The sequence below is a fragment of the Peromyscus eremicus genome, chromosome 4, assembly GCF_949786415.1.
Source record: "Peromyscus eremicus chromosome 4, PerEre_H2_v1, whole genome shotgun sequence".
NCBI lineage: Eukaryota > Metazoa > Chordata > Mammalia > Rodentia > Cricetidae > Peromyscus > Peromyscus eremicus.
Window position 1 is genome coordinate 127111285 of NC_081419.1, and position 20620 is coordinate 127131904.

Consider the following 20620-nt stretch of genomic DNA (forward strand, 5'->3'; position numbering starts at 1 on the left):
TGGCTGCTGGGTATTGGGAGTTGCTGGTGGGACAGAAACTTCCACCTACACTGGACATTGTGAATGTGTTTCTTACTTGATAATTGTTCTTATTGTATATAGTTTTACTATGCTAGAGTTAAAACCCTTCCTTTCTATTTAGACAAAAAGGGAGAATTGTTTGCATTTCCACCCCACTGTGCCAATAAAGCCATCTTGAATCAAGGATAGAGTTAGCGATTAGCTGACTGAGTTTAGCCATGGAGTTGCTGAAGACTGAGGAAGTTGAGTAGAGAGGGACAGGAAGATAGACTGAGGGGCTGGGGGGTGGGATTCCAGGGGTTTTTGGATGGGATGGGGAAAACATAGAGAGTAGGGTCCACTCATCAGCCCTCCACTGTTCCTTGGATTCACCAGGTTTTTATCTCAAATTTTGACTCCCAAATTTTTATTAGTACTAGAACAGTTTAGGTAAATGCTATAGTGCCCATCACTTTTTCCTCTGACCTGGTGACCACCAGATAGTTCTGTGTGTATGGGAAATTTTTTGTTTTCAGATCTCACCTGTGAGCAAGCTTATACATCATTTGTCTTTCTGCCTGGTTGTTTCCTTTGAGTCAATGACCCTTCCCCATCACTCAGCTCCTTCTCCAAGAAGACTTGGTGCTGAAGAGGCTAGTGAGCTCACATCAGTGGTGAGCTGACTACTGAGCTTCACTGACTGTCCAGGAGGTATCCCATTACAGGGACAAGAACTTAAAACCTTCATCATTGACTTGGACAGAGCATTCAGCATCAAGTAGAAGCTGACAGACAGTTATAAAAGTGATTAGTAGTTCCAGTGCAAGATACTCTAGGATGAACAAAGGGAGGAAAGAACAGATAGATGCATTACGGTAGGCCCAGTGCCCCAGGAAGGACTAGAAAGCTGACACAGGGCAAAAGACAATACAGGCCAAATCTTGGAGAGTCAGACAAGTATACAGAGCTCAACCAACTGGCTATGGCCATGGGTTTTCCAGAAGAGCCTTCCCATTGCCAGCAGCTAAACAGTCAGCCAAGGGTAATAAATTTGCAGAGCCTTGTTGTGACATGGAGAGCCCAGGGACAGTGGGGTCCAACCTTCAGTTTGACTGTAGACAGTCTCAGGCACGCTGTCCTCACCACTATTGTCTCTTGCTCCATTTCTCCTTTCTCTGCTTCCCTCTGTTCATTAGCTCTTCTCTCTTTTTCTTCTTTTCCTCTCTCCTTTCCTTCCTCACACCCTGCCTGTCATTCTTTCCTTCCCTCTCTCCATCTCCCTTCCTCTCCCCATCTCATCATCTTGCTTTTTTTTTCTTCACCCTTCTTTCCTCCCACAAACACTTGTCCCCAACTGCAGCTCAGGTGCCAGCTGTGGAGAAAAAGATGGAAAAAGCAAGACACTCCGACATCCAGCAACTCAGAGGACCCAAGATCCACCTAAGAAGTTATTCTAGGTCCACTTTCTGGTTTCCTTGAAAGCTTTTAGCAAATGCTCAAAAAACATTCCACTGAAAAAGAAGAATTAAATCCCAGTCAAGTGTGAACAAGACCATTGGTTAGGTCCTGTCTTCCAGTCCAAGACCTGGAGGCTCTGTGTAACCCAGATTCAAGACGACAGTTGGGATGTTTTGTTTTATAAATTATTTATATTATATGTAAATATTTTTGCTTGCATAAGTTTATGTGCACCATGTGTGGGCAGTTCACTGAGGAGGTCAGAGGAGGGTTTGAATTCCCTAGGATCTTTGTTACAGGCCGTTGTGAGATACTACTTGGGTCCTAGAATCAAATCTTGTTGCTCTGCACATTAGTAAGTGCTCTTTGCTGCTGAGCAATTTCTACTGCTGCAAGGGCACTGTTTTAGGTATACAAATCATATGTCATCTGAAAGTGTCAACATTGCTGAAAGTGAAATACAAAATCTTCAGACAGTAAGGTTATACAGTTTCACTAATTGCTGCTTTCAGCTGCAATAAGTGGCAGTGCTTGAACATATTATTTTTTACCTTTGTTTTTCTTATATGCAAAGACTTACCTGCTGGTGGTTCAACTGTGAGAACTGGGGTAAAGTGGATGGATTATTTTTCCCTCTCTCCATCTCTCTGTCTTTGTCTCTGTTTCTTTGTCTATGTCTCTATGTCTCTCTGTTTCTCTCACTTGTGTGTGCTCCCTCTTTCCTTCTCTTTCAAAAAAAGCATTGCAGTAGGGTTGTAACTTGGCAATAGAGAACTTGCAAAACTGCAAAAGAACATTGCATTGGTGGGTAGTGATTCAGGATAGTTTATGCTGTCTTGTCTGTGAAAATGGTCTGAGGCCTTATGGGTAAGGGAAATTTAGGAAGCAGAGCCTCTAAGCTGTATCTAAGCCTGGTTCCTATATGACCTCAGCCTTACTTCTTGGCCTCTCTGGTCTCAGTAGCCTTTTCCAAAAAGGGGTTGAGTGGTGATTGAGAACAAATACAAGCTCTTTGCATAAGTGTTGGGGTAGGGGTACCAGGAAGCTGTTATGTCTGGGATTAGCAGTCATGTTGGGGTATGAAGTCCTAGTGTGGGACAGGTAATCCTTAATATTTTACAGGAAATTTGCAATGAGAAATTCATTCCATGACCCTTATAGCCTATCCTTTCCCCCTGATAGACAAGTGTTTGGCAGTCAGCCAGCACAGACCTGGGATGGCCTCTAGCAGCCCAACCTCTCCCTAACCAGAGCCCTTTGTCCACATTATGTAATGTAATTGCAGACTTTACTGGCAGCCATGTGCACAGCCTGCCCAGTGTGAGGACATTCACATGTGTTCCCACCTGTTTTCTCTGCACATGGATAGCAGGCAGGTGAGGTGCAGATTCCAGTCTCACTTCACAGAGAAGGAAGAACCTCCACCCCAGGTCATGCAGCCAGCAGTGGGAAGAGTGAGGATTTGAACCCATGTCCTTCCAGTTCCAGGGACAGGCCCTGAACAGACCACTGCAAATTCCTCACAACCCTCATGATGCCCCAGGCACTTGACTGCCCATATTGCCAGGGAGATCCAGGTATAAAATGTTCAGCCATGTAACAGCTGAGACAACTCTGGGCAGGCCCAGCAACAGGCTTGAGGTCACAACTCCAACTCCAGGACACACAGGCTGTGTTCCTGGGCTGTGAAAACCCCTCTTAACAAGATTTCAGCAGGCAGACAGGAAGAAGGTCTGCATACAGAAAGAAGTCATGGCAAGGTGACAGTAGGGTTCTGACTACCTGAGCTCCCAGAATGACAAGTTCATAACTCATAATGTTCTTTGCTACAGTCAACTCAGTTTAAGGACAGGCTCTCAGGGCTTACTACGTTGCAGTGGCCCAGCTCTGTGCTGTCCCACAGCCCAAGGCTGAGGTCCTACCTGTCTGTGCTGTTCTGACTTGACTTGGGCCCAGGGCTTGGGGCCCATGGAAAACAGGAAACAGGATGTACAAGCCTAGGAACAGTTGTGCCCTGCCAGCTGGCCTTAACCTCATGCAGATGGAAGGATCCAGGTAGTGGATTTCTTACTCTGTGTGACCTTAGCAGCAACTGAGTCTAAAAAAAAACCTCTTTTATTTGTACTGGAAAATGAGGCTCTCAAACTAACTTCCTGACAAATAACAGGCTCAGTGAAGAAGTATGTCTAACCTGAAGCCCAGAAAGCAGCAAATATCTGCATCTACTCTCGAGGAGTAGTGGAGGGGATGCTCACTGCTGCCCCCCACCCCCAGAAGCTATGTCCTGGAACAGCTACTTATAGATGTAACCAACCTTCTTATTAAATAAGAAACACAGAACCAATGCAAAGAAGAATGCCAAGAGGTCAGAGCTAAGAGCTAAAACCTTACCCTTCCTCCTGCAGTGGTCTTACCTCTCCGAACCAGAACTACCCCTGTGTTAGTCTTTATATAGAATTCCTGTTCTGCCTTCTCATTGGTTGTAAACCCAACCACATGACCACCTCATCATGGCCTGTCTGTATAGGCCTCCAGGTTTTCCATGCTTGGTATTGAGATTAAAGGCATGTGTATCCAATAATGGCTGTATCCCTGAACACACAGAGACTTACCCAGCTCTGCCTACCAAGTGCTGGGATTACAAGTGTACGCCACCACTGCCCTGCTTTCCTATGGCTTGCTAATAGCTCTGACCCCGGGGCAACTTTATTTATTAACATACAAATAACACTTTAATACAAATAAAATATCACCATATTTCCCCTTTTCTATTTTAATAAAAAGGAAAAAAAAGAAAAAAGGGGAAGTGCTGTGGGATGTTCTGTATGGCAAATGTGTTGCTCTGATTAGTCAATAAATAAATCACTGATTGGCCAGTGGCTAGGCAGGAAGTGTAGGCGGGACAGGGAGGAGAATAAAGCTGGGAAGTGGAAGGCTGAGTCAGAGAGACACTGCCAGCCGCCATGATGACAAATAGCATGTGAAGATGCCGGTAAGCCATGAGCCATGTGGCAAGGTATAGATTAATGAAAATGGATTAATTTAAGCTATAAGAACAGTTAGCAAGAAGCCTGCCACGGCCATACAGTTTGTATGCAATATAAGTCTCTGTGTTTACTTGGTCGGGTCTGAGTGGCTGTGGGACTGGCAGGTGAGAGAGATTTGTCCTGACAGTGGGCCAGGCAGGAAAACTCTAGCAACAGCTACTTCTGTGTTTAGTGAGGGCATAGGCCCTGCCTAATCATCTCAGCAAAGCCCCTTCCTGTCTGAACCTCCTTCAAGGTCACTGGGAGATACAACAAGAAGAATCAGGACAGCTCCTGGTGACAAATAAAGGACAGTGATCATTGCCAGTTGTCTGCTTATAGAGGACTGTGCTTCCGTAGTGCACACTGTGAAGGGCTGTGCACATGAGCCACAGGGTTTGGAGGTGGAGTTGGGGCTCTGAAATTCAGAGTGGGGCGAGCTCACCAAATGTGAGATGGAGGTCAACCATGAGTCCTGTTGTCCAGCTGTTTCTGTCACTGACATCCTGGGGAGGCCGTACAACAACTTTGGTCATAGTCTACAATCCATTTAACCTAAGAAACATCAGTGTTTTATTTTTGTTTGTTTCTATTTATTATTTTGTGTTTGTGTGTGTATGATGTTCATGTGTGAGTGCAGGTACATATGTGACCATGTACCTGTTGAGGTCAGAGGATAACTATCAGGAGTCATTTCCTAGTTCCACATTTCTATGGGTTTAGGAGAAAAAACAGGCATCATTAGGCCCATAAATCAAGTACCTCTTGCACTGACCCATCCTGCTTATTCAAGAAGAGACATGGGCTAACATGAGCAAAACACACATTTTCAACCTAAAAGATGTCTTCCATGCCATAAGATTACTCTAGTTTCTCACCTATGGAAATAAGATACTTCTCTACTCATCTGGGAGATCTATTTCCACATACACCCTTGTCTTTATTCATAAAAATTCCAGTTACAGTTATCTGGCAAAATCTACCAGAGAATGAAACCAATAAAGAAATTGGTTCTTCTTTAAGAAATTAAGAAAGTTAGAAAAAAAAGCATTATTTGAGGACATGGATCAAATAACCCTAAGGCACATGGAATCTATGATTTACAAACTCAAATCCTAATTCCTTTTAGCATCTTTGGTACAGTCTCTTAAACCAGGGGAGCTGGATTCCTCCCCCTCGACCCACAACCATACTGGCTTGTGCATACACACCTTTTGCCTTCTGTCCAATGGTAACATGTGGGTCACAGAGCCATACTATAAACATGTCTGATTTCAAAGTAGGAAGGATTTGAATCATTTAGTCATCCTTGCTGACTCCATAAAGAAGAATGACTACCCCACGGCAGCACAGTGGCCATAAATCCACTTATTTTCTTCCTTTTATTTTTAGGTTTGCAGTAATTTTCTGCTCTTAGAAACATTAGTCTTGGGGGGAGGGATTAAACAAAATCAAATATAAAGCTACTTCAAAATACAGATGCTTGAGTCAGTGATATGGTAGGGAGATGTCATTTTTGCCTCTTCACAGCATCCCTCACAGTGGATGGCGGTGCCAAGGAGAGATGATTAGGGGACTCAGATGCAGTGCAGGTGAATAGAAAGATGTACAGAGCTACTTGAGAACCACAATTCTACCCTACTTATTCTATGACCACAATCTAGTTACCTCCCCTCTCTGAGTATTCATATGATAAATGGGCTAACCTAGGCATGCACCAGGAGCCTCCCCAAGAGAACATTCTTCCATTAATCCATTCTGGGTCTTCTTCTCAGCCAATATTGAACTGATCTCTTCTTGGCAGCCTCAGGGCCTTAGTCTTGGCAGAAGTTCCTCTCCATCCATCACTGCCACTCAAGTGTTCTGGATGACCTTTGGGATGGAATATATTGACTAACCTTAGGCATTTTCTTTCGAGTCTCCTGAGAATGTCCTGGAACCCAGACTTGCTTCTCATCCTGTCACTGCAATATAAGGGCCATTGTCACCCCTAGCAACCAAAGAGATTGTGCAGAGAAACAAACATATCCTGTGATGCATCCTTCTTCAAACCAGTGAGTAGGGGCTCCCTCAATATGACCCCCCAGACAGGGTTTCTCTGTGTAGTTTTGGTGCCTGTCCTGGATCTCGATCTGTAGACCAGGCTGGCCTTAAACTCACAAAGATCCACCTGGCTCTGCCTCCCAAGTGCTGGGATTAAAGGCATGCGCCACCGCCACCTGGCTCTGGGAACTTTTGACTCTAACAAATTTGATGACATAAATGATTTTGTGTCAAAGTAATGACAACCTAGTTTTATGTGGGTTCTGTTGACTGTTCAAATTGTATTCTTCAATGGATTGTCTCAGTGTATGGAGAAAGGCTTCTTACTGAAGTCTAGGCTCAACAGTGACACAAGTCAGAGCTACTTCTCTAAGGACAGTGTTGTCTCAAGGTTGGTGGAGCCAGGTAGTGGGAGCCTCTAACTGTTCTCTGGGGAGGGGTTTCAAATTCACTTCATGGAAGGTTTGATGTTTTACTGAAGCAAGACAACAATTTTAGGTTGCAATGTGCAGAGAAAATAGGTTTCTAGCAGAGAAGGCAGTAAGCACAAAGGACCTGAGCGTAAAGAGCACAGGCTGGATTCAGTTTGGCTTTCCAAGCCCTGCCCCTCCACACCTGGCTGTGTCTCGTAAGGTTCTCTCTCTTCACCATCTTTCTTGCTCATCTCTAGAACAAGTCAACTGTTTTTCCTCAGTCATAATTGTATGTGGTTCTGTCTATTATTTTTAAATTCACTATTCAAAGTAGTGGGTTTACTGTGGCTTTTTCTTACATACTTAGTTCCTCTCTCTTCTCCTCCCCTGCTGTCCTTCCCCATCTTCATCCCACCTTGCAAATGGCTACCTCCTTCCTTTTACTTTCCTGTCACATGTATTCCTTGCTCTCTTTTTCTGCATCTTCTATTCCCTTAATATTTCTTCTTCTCTACTCAGGGTCTTCTTGTTTTATGATCTCATAGACACACATTCAACATATTTATATTCATATATATATTAAACTCATTTTTACAATATACAAAATTGGGTAATGTTTCCTTTCAGGTCTGGTTGATTTTTGTTAAGTACAATGACTTTCACTTCCATCCATTTCCTGAAATTTCATGATTTCAATTTTATTTTTTCACTGAATAAAATTCCCTTATGCACTTGGATTCAATTTCTTTATCCACTCCTGAGGGTGGGCATCTCTGCTGGTTCCATTTCTTACCTATTGTGAACAGAAGCATATCTGTCTTGTAGGTAGGAAGGTCAAGTGTGAGAGTGACAGGTGTTCACTGTGTTCTTGTTTCCTCTTCTTCCTCCTATGACTATCCAGGTGTCAGGACCAAAGATGTTCCAGCTTGGGAGCCTTGTCTTGTGCAGCCTGCTCACTGGGACTTCGGCATCACTTTTAGGTAATATTGGCAGTGCCCTGAATAATTTGGACTTTCTGAATTCTGTCTTGGAAATGATTCAATAAAGGTGATATTAGATGGCTGTTCCAAGGAAGAACAAACTAATCACTAAATCTGTAAGTGCAGAGGCTACTGGCAGAGAGTGGTATTGTCCTTTATAGGTGGCTTACAGAGAAATATGCAGCAATTCAATTCCTTTCTCACTCACTTATCTTTTTAGAAACAGATGCTGCTATAACATTATATCCTAATAGAGTCTCGCCAATATACACAAAGGATAAATTCATCAAAGTTAGATTTCAAAATTTTAAGAAGTATGCATTTAAAATTATGGTAGCTGATGACAAGTATTTCCCTATCCACTGTCTCTAGCAGTCTGTTGGAGACCCCTGCCAAGCCCACCACACTGCTCCATGGCAAGCCCAAACTTGGACACCTTTAACTGGTTTGTCATTATCAGAGATGAGAGGATGTGACTCATTTCACTTTGAATTTCTCAATTCCTAACATTCCTCTCAGTTTTAATGTCTTTACTACTCGTTCACGTAATTTAACTAAAGTGTTCTGTCAAAATTATCAGCATATGTTTCTGTAGTTTGTTTGACTTTTCTTATTGGTCTGTGTTGACTGGCTGGAAATGGGACATCAACCCACCTGGCTTAGATGTTCATTAACTTCCCACTGCCTATTTAATGGCATCTCTCTTCTCTACTATAGAAGGGCTAATGGCCAAACAGTTCTTACAGGAACAGGAAAGCTCTGTACATGTTGTCTTCAAACCTCCTCAATATTTAGGCAACTTTCAAATATGAAGAAAGGAGCCATCCTCTTATTCCCTAGCTTGGGAACCAAAGCACAAAGAAAAGGGTGTCAGAGTCAAGGCTACTAGGGGGTTGTGTGGCAAGATGTGTGGCAATGATAGCTGAGTTAGCCTTGTCTGTATCATTGTAACAGGTAGATCCTTTCTGTCACAGAGCCAAGTTGCAGTATTGTAATTACATCAATTTGATTAAAATTGTTTGTAATACTTTATTTTCATTTATGTATGTGTATCTCTGTGTATGTCTGTGTGTGTCCCCAGAAGCCAGAAGAGAGTGTCAGATTCCCTGGAGTTACAGATGGTTATGAACTGTCCAACAAGAGTGCTGGGAAATGAGCTCTAGTCCTCTGCAAGAGCAACAAGCACTCTTAACTCATATTGTAATGCTTTTTTTCCCAAAAATTATGTCCATACATATATATCACAAACATCTTTAAAGGAACAAGTGAAATAGTTCAACATTACTTAAAGATACTCAATACAGAACAGGAAAGCAGTCTACAGAAACAAATGCTAGTCTTCACAGGTGTATGATTTCAGCAGACGAAGCTGGAGGATGAACTGAACACCACTGTACAACCATAGCAAAAACATATACAATATCACAATTCTAAGCCAGACTGCTTTAAACCCAAATGCAATGAAACAGGTTACAAATAGTGGAGAAATTAGCAGGCACAACTGAGTCGCAATCAAAATTCTAAAGCATCATATTAAGCTGTAGCTAGAGTTTTCCTGCCTGGCCCACAGTCAGGACAAATCTCTCTCACCTGCCAGTCCCACAGCCGCTCAGACCTGACCAAGTAAACACAGAGACTTATATTGTTTACAAACTGTATGGCCGTGACAGGCTTCTTGCTAACTGTTCTTACAGCTTAAAGTAATCCATTTCTATTAATCTATACCTTGCCATGTGGCTCGTGGCTTACCGGCATCTTCACATGCTGTTTGTCATCTTGGCGGCTGGCAGTGTCTCTCTGACTCAGCCTTCCACTTCTCAGCTTTTTTCTCCTCCTTGTCCCGCCTATACTTCCTGCCTGGCCACTGGCCAATCAGTGATTTATTTATTGACCAATCAGCAACACACTTGACATACAGACCATCCCACAGCATTAAGCCATGGCTCCTTTAAAAATAAGAGGTTGTTGTTGTTTCCTTTCCTTTGTTCCTGAGTTAGTAATTGTTTTGTTTCACAGTAGAGGTATTTTCTACTCCTACATTTTTAATACTTCACAGATGCTATCTGGCAGATGCCACTTATTCATTTCATTCCCTGAAATGAAATGAAATAAATTCATTTCATTTATTCTCTGAGATCTTCTGTTAGGACACTCCATACTCCTGCTCTAATGTCAATAACTGTTCCCTAGGACTGATTCCAAGCTGTTATTTTGTGACCCACATTTTAGATGTTCACTAGTTGGAGCAATAGTTTCCCTCTGTTTTTTCCTTTGTTTGAGATTTTTCCATTTCTTACTTTATTCTCTTAATTGCTTGACTAAGTTTTTCAAACCTGTGTGATCATCTCAGTAAGAGAGACAGATCCTCAAGTTATCAATGAAAACAGGTATACACAATCAATTTCAATTGCTTGGCATATTGATTGATTGCTTTGTTGAGAAACGCTCAACATGTATTAGTATAAAGTCATTCTGGAAACAGTGCATGGACCCAGCTGTATAGACACATTTCCTAACCTTAGGAGTCTTGGGTTCCTCTTCTGTATGATGGATATGGTGGCAATACATTCTCACAGAGCTGTTGCAGAGACTGAATGAAGCAGTGCAGAAAAACTGACTTCTCTGAGACCAGGAGGATGGGAGCTCATTCCCTAGTGGTACAGGCACCAATTGATGACTGTTTTAACAGATGTCCCTCAGAAACTGAATCTAGATGTGGGGTTGCTTCAGGAAACCACAGATTGGTCGTTAGTCAAGAACAACTTTCTAGAAGCACTGAACACAATGGACCGTGACAGATTAAACCTCCTTTCATCTCAGGAAGGTTTAGGGTGAGTTGGTGCTTCTTTGCTCCCAGAAAAGGGACTACCTGAGTACCCAGTTTTAAAGACAGATGGATAAGCCTTGTCTTCCCCTAGAGAGCTGAGGAGTTCTGAGGCAAGGTTCATTAGAGCTTGAGTAAGTCTGAGGAGGGCTACAGGGTCATTTTGGACAGTTCACACATCTGGGTTCCCACAGTCTGTAATTTCAGGCTGAAGGTGGCTGTTCCATTTGTCCTAATATCCACTTGTATCTTGGTACCTAAAGCGTTTCTCTAAGAATGACACTGTTCTTCTTCAAATAAAGCTGGGAGTAAAAGTACAAGTTCCTGTCAAGGGACAGGAACCTGGAATCCACTCCCCTTAGTCCCAAGCATGGCTTCATGGAGCTTTGAGTCACACAGTCCTGGGTTCAAGTTCTGTCTCTGCTGCCTATTGTTTCCCTGGCTCAGTCCACTGCACCTGAGATTGCAGATGCTCACATTTCTGAAGAGGATGTAGTGAGGACAAGAGGGTGATGAGGAGAGGTGCAAATGCTTCAAACATGAATGACAAGAGGGCATGTGGGTTTTGTGCAGATTGCAAATCAACAAACTCAGCTTCCTGAACCTGAAAGCTGACCTGTCTTCCAATGGCAATGGCATCGACCTGAAGCTGCCTGTGGTTATGAATGCCTCTGTGTTTCTGTGAGTATGTGTTTCTTGGATTTAGGGGGCAAAGTGTAATATGGCCTATTTGAGTAGGCACTTAATTCCCAGCTACTCTTTGGCCTCTAGCCCAAATTTCCTAATCTGTAAAAGATGGGATCCTCAGAGGTCTAAATCCCAATCTTTAAAGTATTCTAGTGAAAACATGCCATGTTGATTAAATGAATATTGTATACAATATGCTTTTGTGTGCATGCTGCATGTGTGCACTGTGTGTATAAAGTTTTATGCGCACTCACATGTGTTTGTGGAGTTCAGAGGTCAACATCATGAAACTGCCTCAATGTGGTGTGTATGCCAGATTAATTTTGAGATAGAGTCTCTCACAGTACTTGGAACTCATTGATTTGAGGTAGGCTTCCTGGATAAGTAAAATACAATTTTTAAAGTTTTTCAATTTAAAATGAGAGACACAGAAAAACAACCAAGTCAAGAACCTGTGCAAAAGAATCCCTGGAGATTGGGCATATTCTTCACGGGCAGCACTTGCTCAGTATGTGTGAGTCTCTGGCCTCAATCACCCACACAGGGGGAAGGGGTGTTTGTATTCAATACACTTGTGAAGCTATGAGCTGTGACAGTTACTTTACTTTTCTATGACCAGGATTTAGTGCTAAAAAAAAAGAGTGTGATTTATCTCTTAGCAACATTATAATGCTTAGATGGATTAAACCAGGTATATAATACTTTAAATTATGCCCACAGGTAATTTGTGTTATAAAATATTAGCAATTAATTTTATTATTAGTCTTATGCCAAGTGAAAATCTTGCATGTGATAGAGTTACATTGCCCAGAGAAGTTTAGTTTAAACTGGTAAATTTTGTAGAGTATATGTACATTACTGTTATGATGTTAACATTGCCCATCGACACCCTGAATTGTTTCTACCCACATAGATGAAAACCAGTGCAACCTGCAAAGCCTTCTAGACTTGTGCCTGGTGTGACTCTTGTTTTCTGCAGGCCCCTCACTGGCTTAATGGTCAATGTTGTTATTTCCTTGGATCTTATAACTCCACTCACTATTGAAACCAATGCCCAGACCGGCCTTCCCACGGTGTCTGTAGGGAAATGCTCAAGTGATGCAGACAGTATCATCACCTCCATAGTGGGCAGGTAAGCCTCATCCATCCCAACAGAGCTGGGCTCTCAGGGAGGCTTTAGTACCTCTGACTTTCATCCTGTTCCTACACCTGGGAAGTACCATGGTGGAAAACACAGTATCACTTCTGTCACCATTATCAGTGCTGTCACTCTGCAGCTTCATCTTTTGAGGCCTCAGTTTGCACATCTGTGTATTAGAACAGTAGAGATCTGTACTAATCAGCTTCTGGGATGAAGACATGAGAAAATACACATGTTTACCTGAGAGCCTGGAACACGCTAAGTGCTCAAGAGACATGATATCTACACTGGCTCTATGGACTGTTCCTTTCCACTACTGAGGCAGGAGGATGGACATGTCCTGCCATAATCATGCATTTCCCTATGGTACCTTTCAATTGGGTCAATGTGCCTCATGCCTTAGAAGATGTTAACATTGCATCCACCTCCACTGGGAGGCAGTTGGTAAATTAGGTGCTAGCATGGGACCTGATTGTCCTGAAGTAATCTCTACCCTCTGGAAAATTCCTAGAGTGAGATCCTGACATCCTAATCTTGTCATTTTCCATCACTGATTCCAAGTGATCCTCAAAATCTGCATCTTTTATTGTGCATTTAATAAAGCAGGTTTGACTCAAACAGGGGTTGGAGGAGGTGATGCTATCCAGTTTCCAGAGAAGGAAACATCACCTGTAAGCCTTGATCAGAATCAGAGGGATGGCCTCTGTTCCTAGCCTTGATAATCATGTCTTGAGTTCATCCATCTCCCTGTACCAAAGACCTGATATGATATCAAAGACAGGATGACAGTCTGCCAAGCAGAGCCAGGAAACTAATGTTGTTGCACTGGGTCTGAATATCCATGGCCAAGAAGACTCTCATGATGCTGGTCTGTCATCACTTTGCTTTAGATATATTGGCTTTTGTTCTGTGCCTCAGATAAGCTTTTTCCTACCACAAAACACCTTACCTGAACTCAATGCATCTTTTCATCTTTCAGGGCCTTTACTAGATTCTTTCTTTTTTCTTATAAGAATACACGTCTCTGTTGTCATTGTGTGCATATGTATTTTGAGACAAGGTCTTGCTTTAGAGTTCTGGTTAGCTTCAATCTCAGAGATCTACCTCCTTCTGTTTCCTAAGTGGTGGGGTCATAGTGGGTAACACCAGACTGGGTGGGACACTGTGTATTTAGCTGGAGGTGTTCATTGTTTATGTTGTGTGTTGGGAGATTCGGTGTTCTGTGTGTGCACACATGCACATGTTTCAGTTGCTGGAGATCACAAAGTACTAAGCCGGCTGAGGAAGCTCCTTGTCTCTGTCTTCACCACTCTGGATTATAAGCGTTTGCTATCAACTGGCTTTTCCTTCTGGTTTTAAAGCTATAGCTATTGGAGATGGAACCTGGGTCCTCATGCTTACAAGGCAAATACTTTGTGGACTAGGCTATCTCATTGCCCCACTTCACTCATTCTTCTAGTCAAAAATCTGCTATTTTCCAGGCAGGCATTGTTGTAAGCCCCAGAGAAGGATTTGGTGAAAATGAGTAGGCTCTTTGTCTCCTGCAACATGTCATGAGGAAAAAGCAGGCAGAGGATTATTTGGTCCATCATAAATTTAAGGAAAATGAGGAGCCCTACACAGGCCACCATACTTAGCAGGACACAAGAAGAGAAAATCCTCCCTTCAGTGAACACTCAGGATGGGAACCTCAGGACATAACAACTGGATGAGTGTTGAAGGGGAGGAGGCAACCTCAGTGAGACTTGTTTATGATGGAGGTGAAAGGCTGGCTGTTTTTTGCCCAGTGCCCAAAGCTGAGCCTGGTGCTCTGTAACTAGAGGCTGAGTGAAGGATGCTGTGTCAGGGCTGGAATGAGCACTCAGGTGCTGAGGAGGTAACTATTAGGAGTGAGATGCTCAGATTCTCAGTGGTGGTCCATCCTGATATAGGCCACTGGGCCACAAGCTGAAATGAGTACACAGAGCAGAGTTGTGGGTCACCTGACCTCCTAAGGGCTCTCTCAGCTATGCTGAACTCTTGACCAAGCTTTGCATGTCCCTTCTTTTCCAGACTAAACAACCTTGTCAACTGAATGCTGGATAGTGTATCTGGTCTCCTTACAAATACTGTAACAAGCCTGCTGCAAAACCAAGTAAGTCCCCAGCTCTTTGCACCCAGAGCCAGGCCTGGTGGGAATAAGAGAGGTATCTGTTGGTGTGACTGTGTGCTCAGGACACTGTCTCCTGTGAGGTCCAGATTTGTCTTTGGGAAGTCTGTGGGCACCTCCTTCCCCCCTCAGTAGCTGGACTGCAGAGAGAGGAGGCAGAAATCACAGATGATGCCTTGAGCTGTTTACCACATCCGTGCCCCACCTGTACACTTTAAGATAACGTTTTCTTGTAATCAATACACTTTCATTTAAAGACAGTGTTTAAGCATCTGTGAATGTGATTCTGCAGGGAAGTTTGATTGGGCTCCCCGAATCTTCAAATTCCAGGGTTCAAGAGTCCAAGATTTAAGGAGTTTGGGGTGTTAAGGTTCTGGATGCTAGTTCTTAGCATCCTGGGACAGATCTGGTTCATGCTGCTACATTCCATAGTTACAGGTTGCTAAGGTTAACTGTTTTCAGGTCCTAGAAATGAATCCCTCTGTCGGGGGAGGATGGTCATTGTGGTGCAGGCAAAGTCTCATCTGTTTTCTATCTCTCCCCCTCTTTTTTCTCTCCATTTCTATCTGTCTCTCACATATGTCCTGTGCTCCTGTTCCTCCTCAACAACCTCAATGTCAATCTTACCCAAGACCTCCTTTGTAAGTCACAGCTTGGGGACTGGAGTGCTTTCCATGGGCCAAGACAACAGCTCTGGGAGTTCCCAAGGCAGGGACCTTGAATCCTGACCAATTTGGGCTGTTGGCTTCTCTTCCCCTCATTGGAGCCTCCTTTGAGGCTTATGCTCCTCATGACTGTTGCTGGGGCAACAGGAATCAGGCACCCAGGGTGTCAGGCCTTGAAGTTGGCCCTTCTGTGGTTATGTCTCTTTACACAGTCTTTCTATCTCTTGCATGCACTACCTCATTGGGTCCTCAAGAGAGTCTGTACAGTCACTACTCACTTTCAGGGGCACTGTCAATACCCACTTTCAGGTGAACTGTGGTATACTTGAGGTCATAGTGACAGAGCAATGAACAAGAGGGAGGTAATGAGTTTGGTAGGCTTCTGTTCAATTTCCCATGGCAAATACTGAGGTTTTGGTCTTGGTTCCTTCAGATAATCTACCAACAGGACAGTTACCAGTCTTCACCTGAAGGGAAGAAGCAGAAGGAGGAATGTTGTGACACCCTGCTTGTATAGTGTTCTAGTTACTTTTCTATTGCTGTGACAGAACAACATGATCAAGAGAAATTATAAAAGAAAGGATTTATTTTGGGATCCACAACACAAGAGGGGTATAATCCATGGACATTATGGTGAGAAGCATGACAGTTGGTAGGCAGGCATGGCACTGGAGTAGTAGCTGAGAGCTCATGTATTGAGACACAATCACCAGGCTTAGAAAACTAAGAAAGGCATGGCCTTTGAAATCTTAATACCTATCTCTGGTGACACCCCTCCTCCAACAAGGGCACATCTCCTAATCTTCCCAAACAGTTTGTCTAACTGGGGACCAAGTATTTAAGCACATGAGCCTACGGTGGCAGTTCTCATCAAACCCCACAGGTAAACTTTGGGGCTGGTGCACAGCAGCCTGTCAGGAAGCCAGGGCCAGTCTTGTTTTGCTTCTGTCACAAAACAAGAGAATTTGAGACCTGACTTGACTCTGGGATGAGCTCTGAGTTTGAGTACACCCTGAACCGTAGGTCTGGATCTATAACCAACTCAGCTAGTGTCTTTGTTACTAAATGAATATCCTGGTAGTTTTTGTCTGAGTCCTAACTTTGAGCACAGACACTTGTCCTTGTCTTGCATACAGATCCGGGCCTTGTGGACATCACATCTACTCAATCTTTTCCCATCTATCATTGCTCCCAAGGAAGAAATGAGAAGGGTCATGGTGAGGTGGGAGAACAAGACCACAAATCTCAGCTGTTTCTCTCCTTCCACAGCCTAATCCATGCTGGCACTTCATGAACCAGTGGATATAGTGATGCCAGGTTTCTGTGGATCTACTCAATAGGCAGTGAAAGCCAGCTCCTACTGCTGCTGTGACAGCCAATGTCCTGATGCCCTGTGTTCTCATTCCAGGTTAATCCTAATGGCTTCATCTGACTCCCGGTGGCATTTCTCTGTAGAAAGTGCTACCATTGTCCACAGAAGGTCTGCCTGTGCCTAACTGACTGACTCTCCCTGACTCTCTTCTTCTCTCAGTGGTTTCTTCTCCTGTTATCAACACCCCAGCATTAAAATCCTAATTGCACCCTGGTTTGTGGCTTTCTTCAGTCCTTGCATTAGGAATTATTGGCAGGGTGTGGTGTGTGTGTGTGTGTGTGTGTGTGTGTGTGTGTGTGTGTGTGTGTGTATGACATTGCAACTGAGTGGCTGGTTCATTCTGATTGTGAATATTGGTGCAGAATGTGGTCCACCCTATCTAATGAGACCCAGGAGCACAGACAGACAAGCTCATGTGGCCATGGCCTTTCCTGCCTGTCTCTTCCTGAGGGGAATCTCAATCTCTTTTACTCTCCAGCCTCATTTAGCCCTCCCACTGCTAATTAGTTCCTGGACATCACATCCAGACTACAGGAATATTAGTTTCCCTGGGGAGGTCAGGCATCCTCCTGACACACAGGGTTCCTGATTACACTTCTATCAGGGAGGCTGCAACTGAAGAGGTCTTAGTACTTCACCACATCCATATGCCATGAGGAAGAAACAAAGGTTCACAGAAACAAAGTGATTCATCCAGGTCATGTAGCAAGCAAGGGCCAGAGCCAGGATTACACTGACCCTTATTTACAATTGATGTAATTGTGGTTTTTCCTTTAAAATGCTACCCCTGAGCTTCAGCACCAGGAGATCCCAGGCATGAGCTCAGTTCTAGTCACTAGCCAAAATAAAAGAAGTCTTATCCTCTTCCTTGTTTAAATCGTGTGAAGGTCTGTATCTTTCTGAAGTGGGTTATATCACTTCCCCTATGTGCTATGAAAGGGATGAAAAAGTTTTCTTGGGGCAAGATTTGTGGACATTCCACCTCTCCCACAAAGACCCTGTCTGGATAAGCTTACAACTCAGGGACAGTAACTGTTGGTGTAGTCCTTGGTGTCTTGACAGGTTTCCTATAGTTTGAATCTGCAATGCTCTCCATGGGTCAAATGTTTGAACACCGAGCTGTCTCCTGGTAAAACTGTGTTGGAGACTGTGGAACCATTGAGAGCAGATAACCTAGCAGGTGAAGGTTGCTAGGGGCCAGTCTTCACAGTACTATGCCTCTCTGGGTCCACTTAATGCTATCTGATTTGTCAAGATATGACCGAGGCATGCTAAATGCTGGCACCACCACAGACTGTGCCCCACCAGATGCCATGTCCTCCCCACCATGACAGGCTTACATCTCTGAACTGGAACCAAAACAAACCCTTTCTGCGTTAAGTTCTTTCTGTTAAGTCTTTGATCACAGTGACAAGAAAACACTTGATGCAGAGAATAAATACCTGAGTGAGGTCCATTTCTCTGGGATGTTTGACCATGTCTTTGTGCCTTTGGAACAGATTTATAAGAGATGTATAGAAGAATCTAAACCTGTGGGATAGAGAAATGCCACAGAACTTTAAGAATGGTTTAATACACTGTACAGATGGGAGTTGTAAAAATCCAAATGCTTACACAAAAGCAGACAGGAACACCTGAATGTTCAGAGTTTCAGAGGGGATAAGAACCAACCAATGGACAAATGAGCTAGAAGCCATTTATGCTACATTAGGGAAAGAATCTGACTGTGCTTGGCCCATGTACTGAAAATCTGAATGAAGCCAAATTTTAAATTAGTAGAATAACTTATTTCTCAGAGGAAATTTCAATACAGAACACCACTCAGGCTATGACATGGTTGTGACCTACTTCTTTTAGTCAGCTGTATGGTGACATTCCAGAGCAAAAACCAGAGCATAAATATATGAAAAACATGTAGTTTAGTGAAGTAAGTGTGTGGGTTTCTATGTGGACTGGTCATAAGGCTGGAAGGTGAAGTCTCAGTTATACTTGAGGCTCCAAAGTAGCTAGAGTTTTCCTGCCTGGCCCACAGTCAGGACAAATCTCTGACACCCACTAGTCCCACAGCCGCTCAGACACAACCAAGTAAACACAGAGACTTATATTGCTTACAAACTGTATGGCCGTGGCAGGCTTCTTGCTAACTATTCTTATATCTTAAATTAATCCATTTCTATAAATCTATACCTTGCCACGTGGCTCGTGGCTTACCGGCATCTTCACATGCTGCTAGTCATGGCGGCGGCTGACAGTGTCTCCGTCTGCCTTCCTGTTCTTTCTTTTCTCCTCTCTATTAGTCCCGCCTATACTTCCTGCCTAGCCACTGGCCAATCAGTGTTTTATTTATTGACCAATCAGAGTAATTTGACATATAGACCATCCCACAGCACTTCCCCTTCTCTTTTTTTTTAAAAGAGGAAGCTTTTAACTTTTATACATCTTCAAAGCCACCTTGGTATATTTGGGAATTTGGGCGTAGCTTCTCTTACTACTTCCTGCTGGAGGGGGGTGCTGTATCTTATGGGGACACAAAGAAAATTTTAGGATTATGGAGTAGTCCGTGAGGGTGTATTGTTTGAGCCAGTTGCCTTGAAATGGTTCTGGATGTTGGATCATCTGGGTCTTGGGTCATCGGAGACCTTTCAGGGGTCTTGGCTAGTCAAACCTGATGTATCTTAATCTGGAACAAATCCATATCCTCTGGCTTTCTGTGGAAACAAAAGCAGAGCCTCCTTTCCAAAACAACATATCCTTATATCCAAATTTTGAAGTCAAGGTACCTTTAAAATATAAATTTTGGCATAACTCAACAGCTTTTGCAATCAAATGTTTTTCTTCAGTTACAAATATCAAAGAGAACATAATCCAGATTCTCTGTGTGGTAGCCATCTTTACATGGCTTATTCTTTATATTACCTTGAGCCGATTGCTTTAAACTGCAGCCTTCTAATCCTGAAATGGCGCTGTGGCTGCTGGCTCTGCCCACTTCAGCTTCCCAACATGGCGGTGGTACGTTTTCTGCCAGCTCTGGGAGCTATCAACTCTCAGAAATAGTGGGTCTATGCGTCTATCAAAGCAGCGTGTAGCCCAGAAACCTCCTTTTTTGTTTTGTACTAGCAAAGGCTAAATCCACCACACAGCTTAATGTGCCACTTGCAGAGGCCTCATTCCCACCATACTGCAGGTCAAGTGCAAATGCCAGGAACCCACCATAGTAGCTCAAGCATGCAGGCTGCTGCTAGCTTGAAAGAGACAACTAGGAACTGTTTTTTAGCTCTGTTTTAGAATCCTTTTACTCAGGTTTTAGGTGGAAACTCTTGCCAACACGTTGGGCGCCATTTGTAGCTAGAGTTTTCCTGCCTGGCCCACAGTCAGGACAAATCTCTGACACCCGCCAGTCCCATAGCCGCTCAGACCCAACCAAGTAAACACAAAGACTTACATTGCTTACAAACTGTATGGCCATGGCAGGCTTCTTGCTAACTATTCTTATATCTTAAATTAATCTATTTCTATAAATCTATACCTTGCCATGTGGCTTGTGGCTTACCGGCATCTTCACATGCTGCTTGTCATGGCAGCGGCTGGCAGTTTCTCCTTCTGCTTTCCTGTTCTTTCTTTTCTCCTCTCTATTAGTCCCACCTATACTTCCTGCCTAGCCACTGGCCAATCAGTGTTTTATTTATTGACCAATCAGAGTAATTTGACATACAGACCATCCCACAGCACTCCAAGATGTTGGCAATGTCACAACAGCAGAATGTCTGCCTAGATAGACCTGCAGACACCACTTTTAGTTTGCTCATTGCTGCAACAAAATACCTGCCTAGAAACCAATTAAGGAAGAGATTAGTCTGGCTTA

General features: G+C 43.5%; 1 pseudogene; it reads left to right on the forward strand.

The window, feature by feature from the left end:
• The first annotated feature begins 7856 nt into the window (after positions 1-7856).
• On the forward strand, positions 7857-15857 carry LOC131907903 (BPI fold-containing family A member 2-like; annotated as a pseudogene).
• The last annotated feature ends 4763 nt before the right edge of the window (positions 15858-20620 follow it).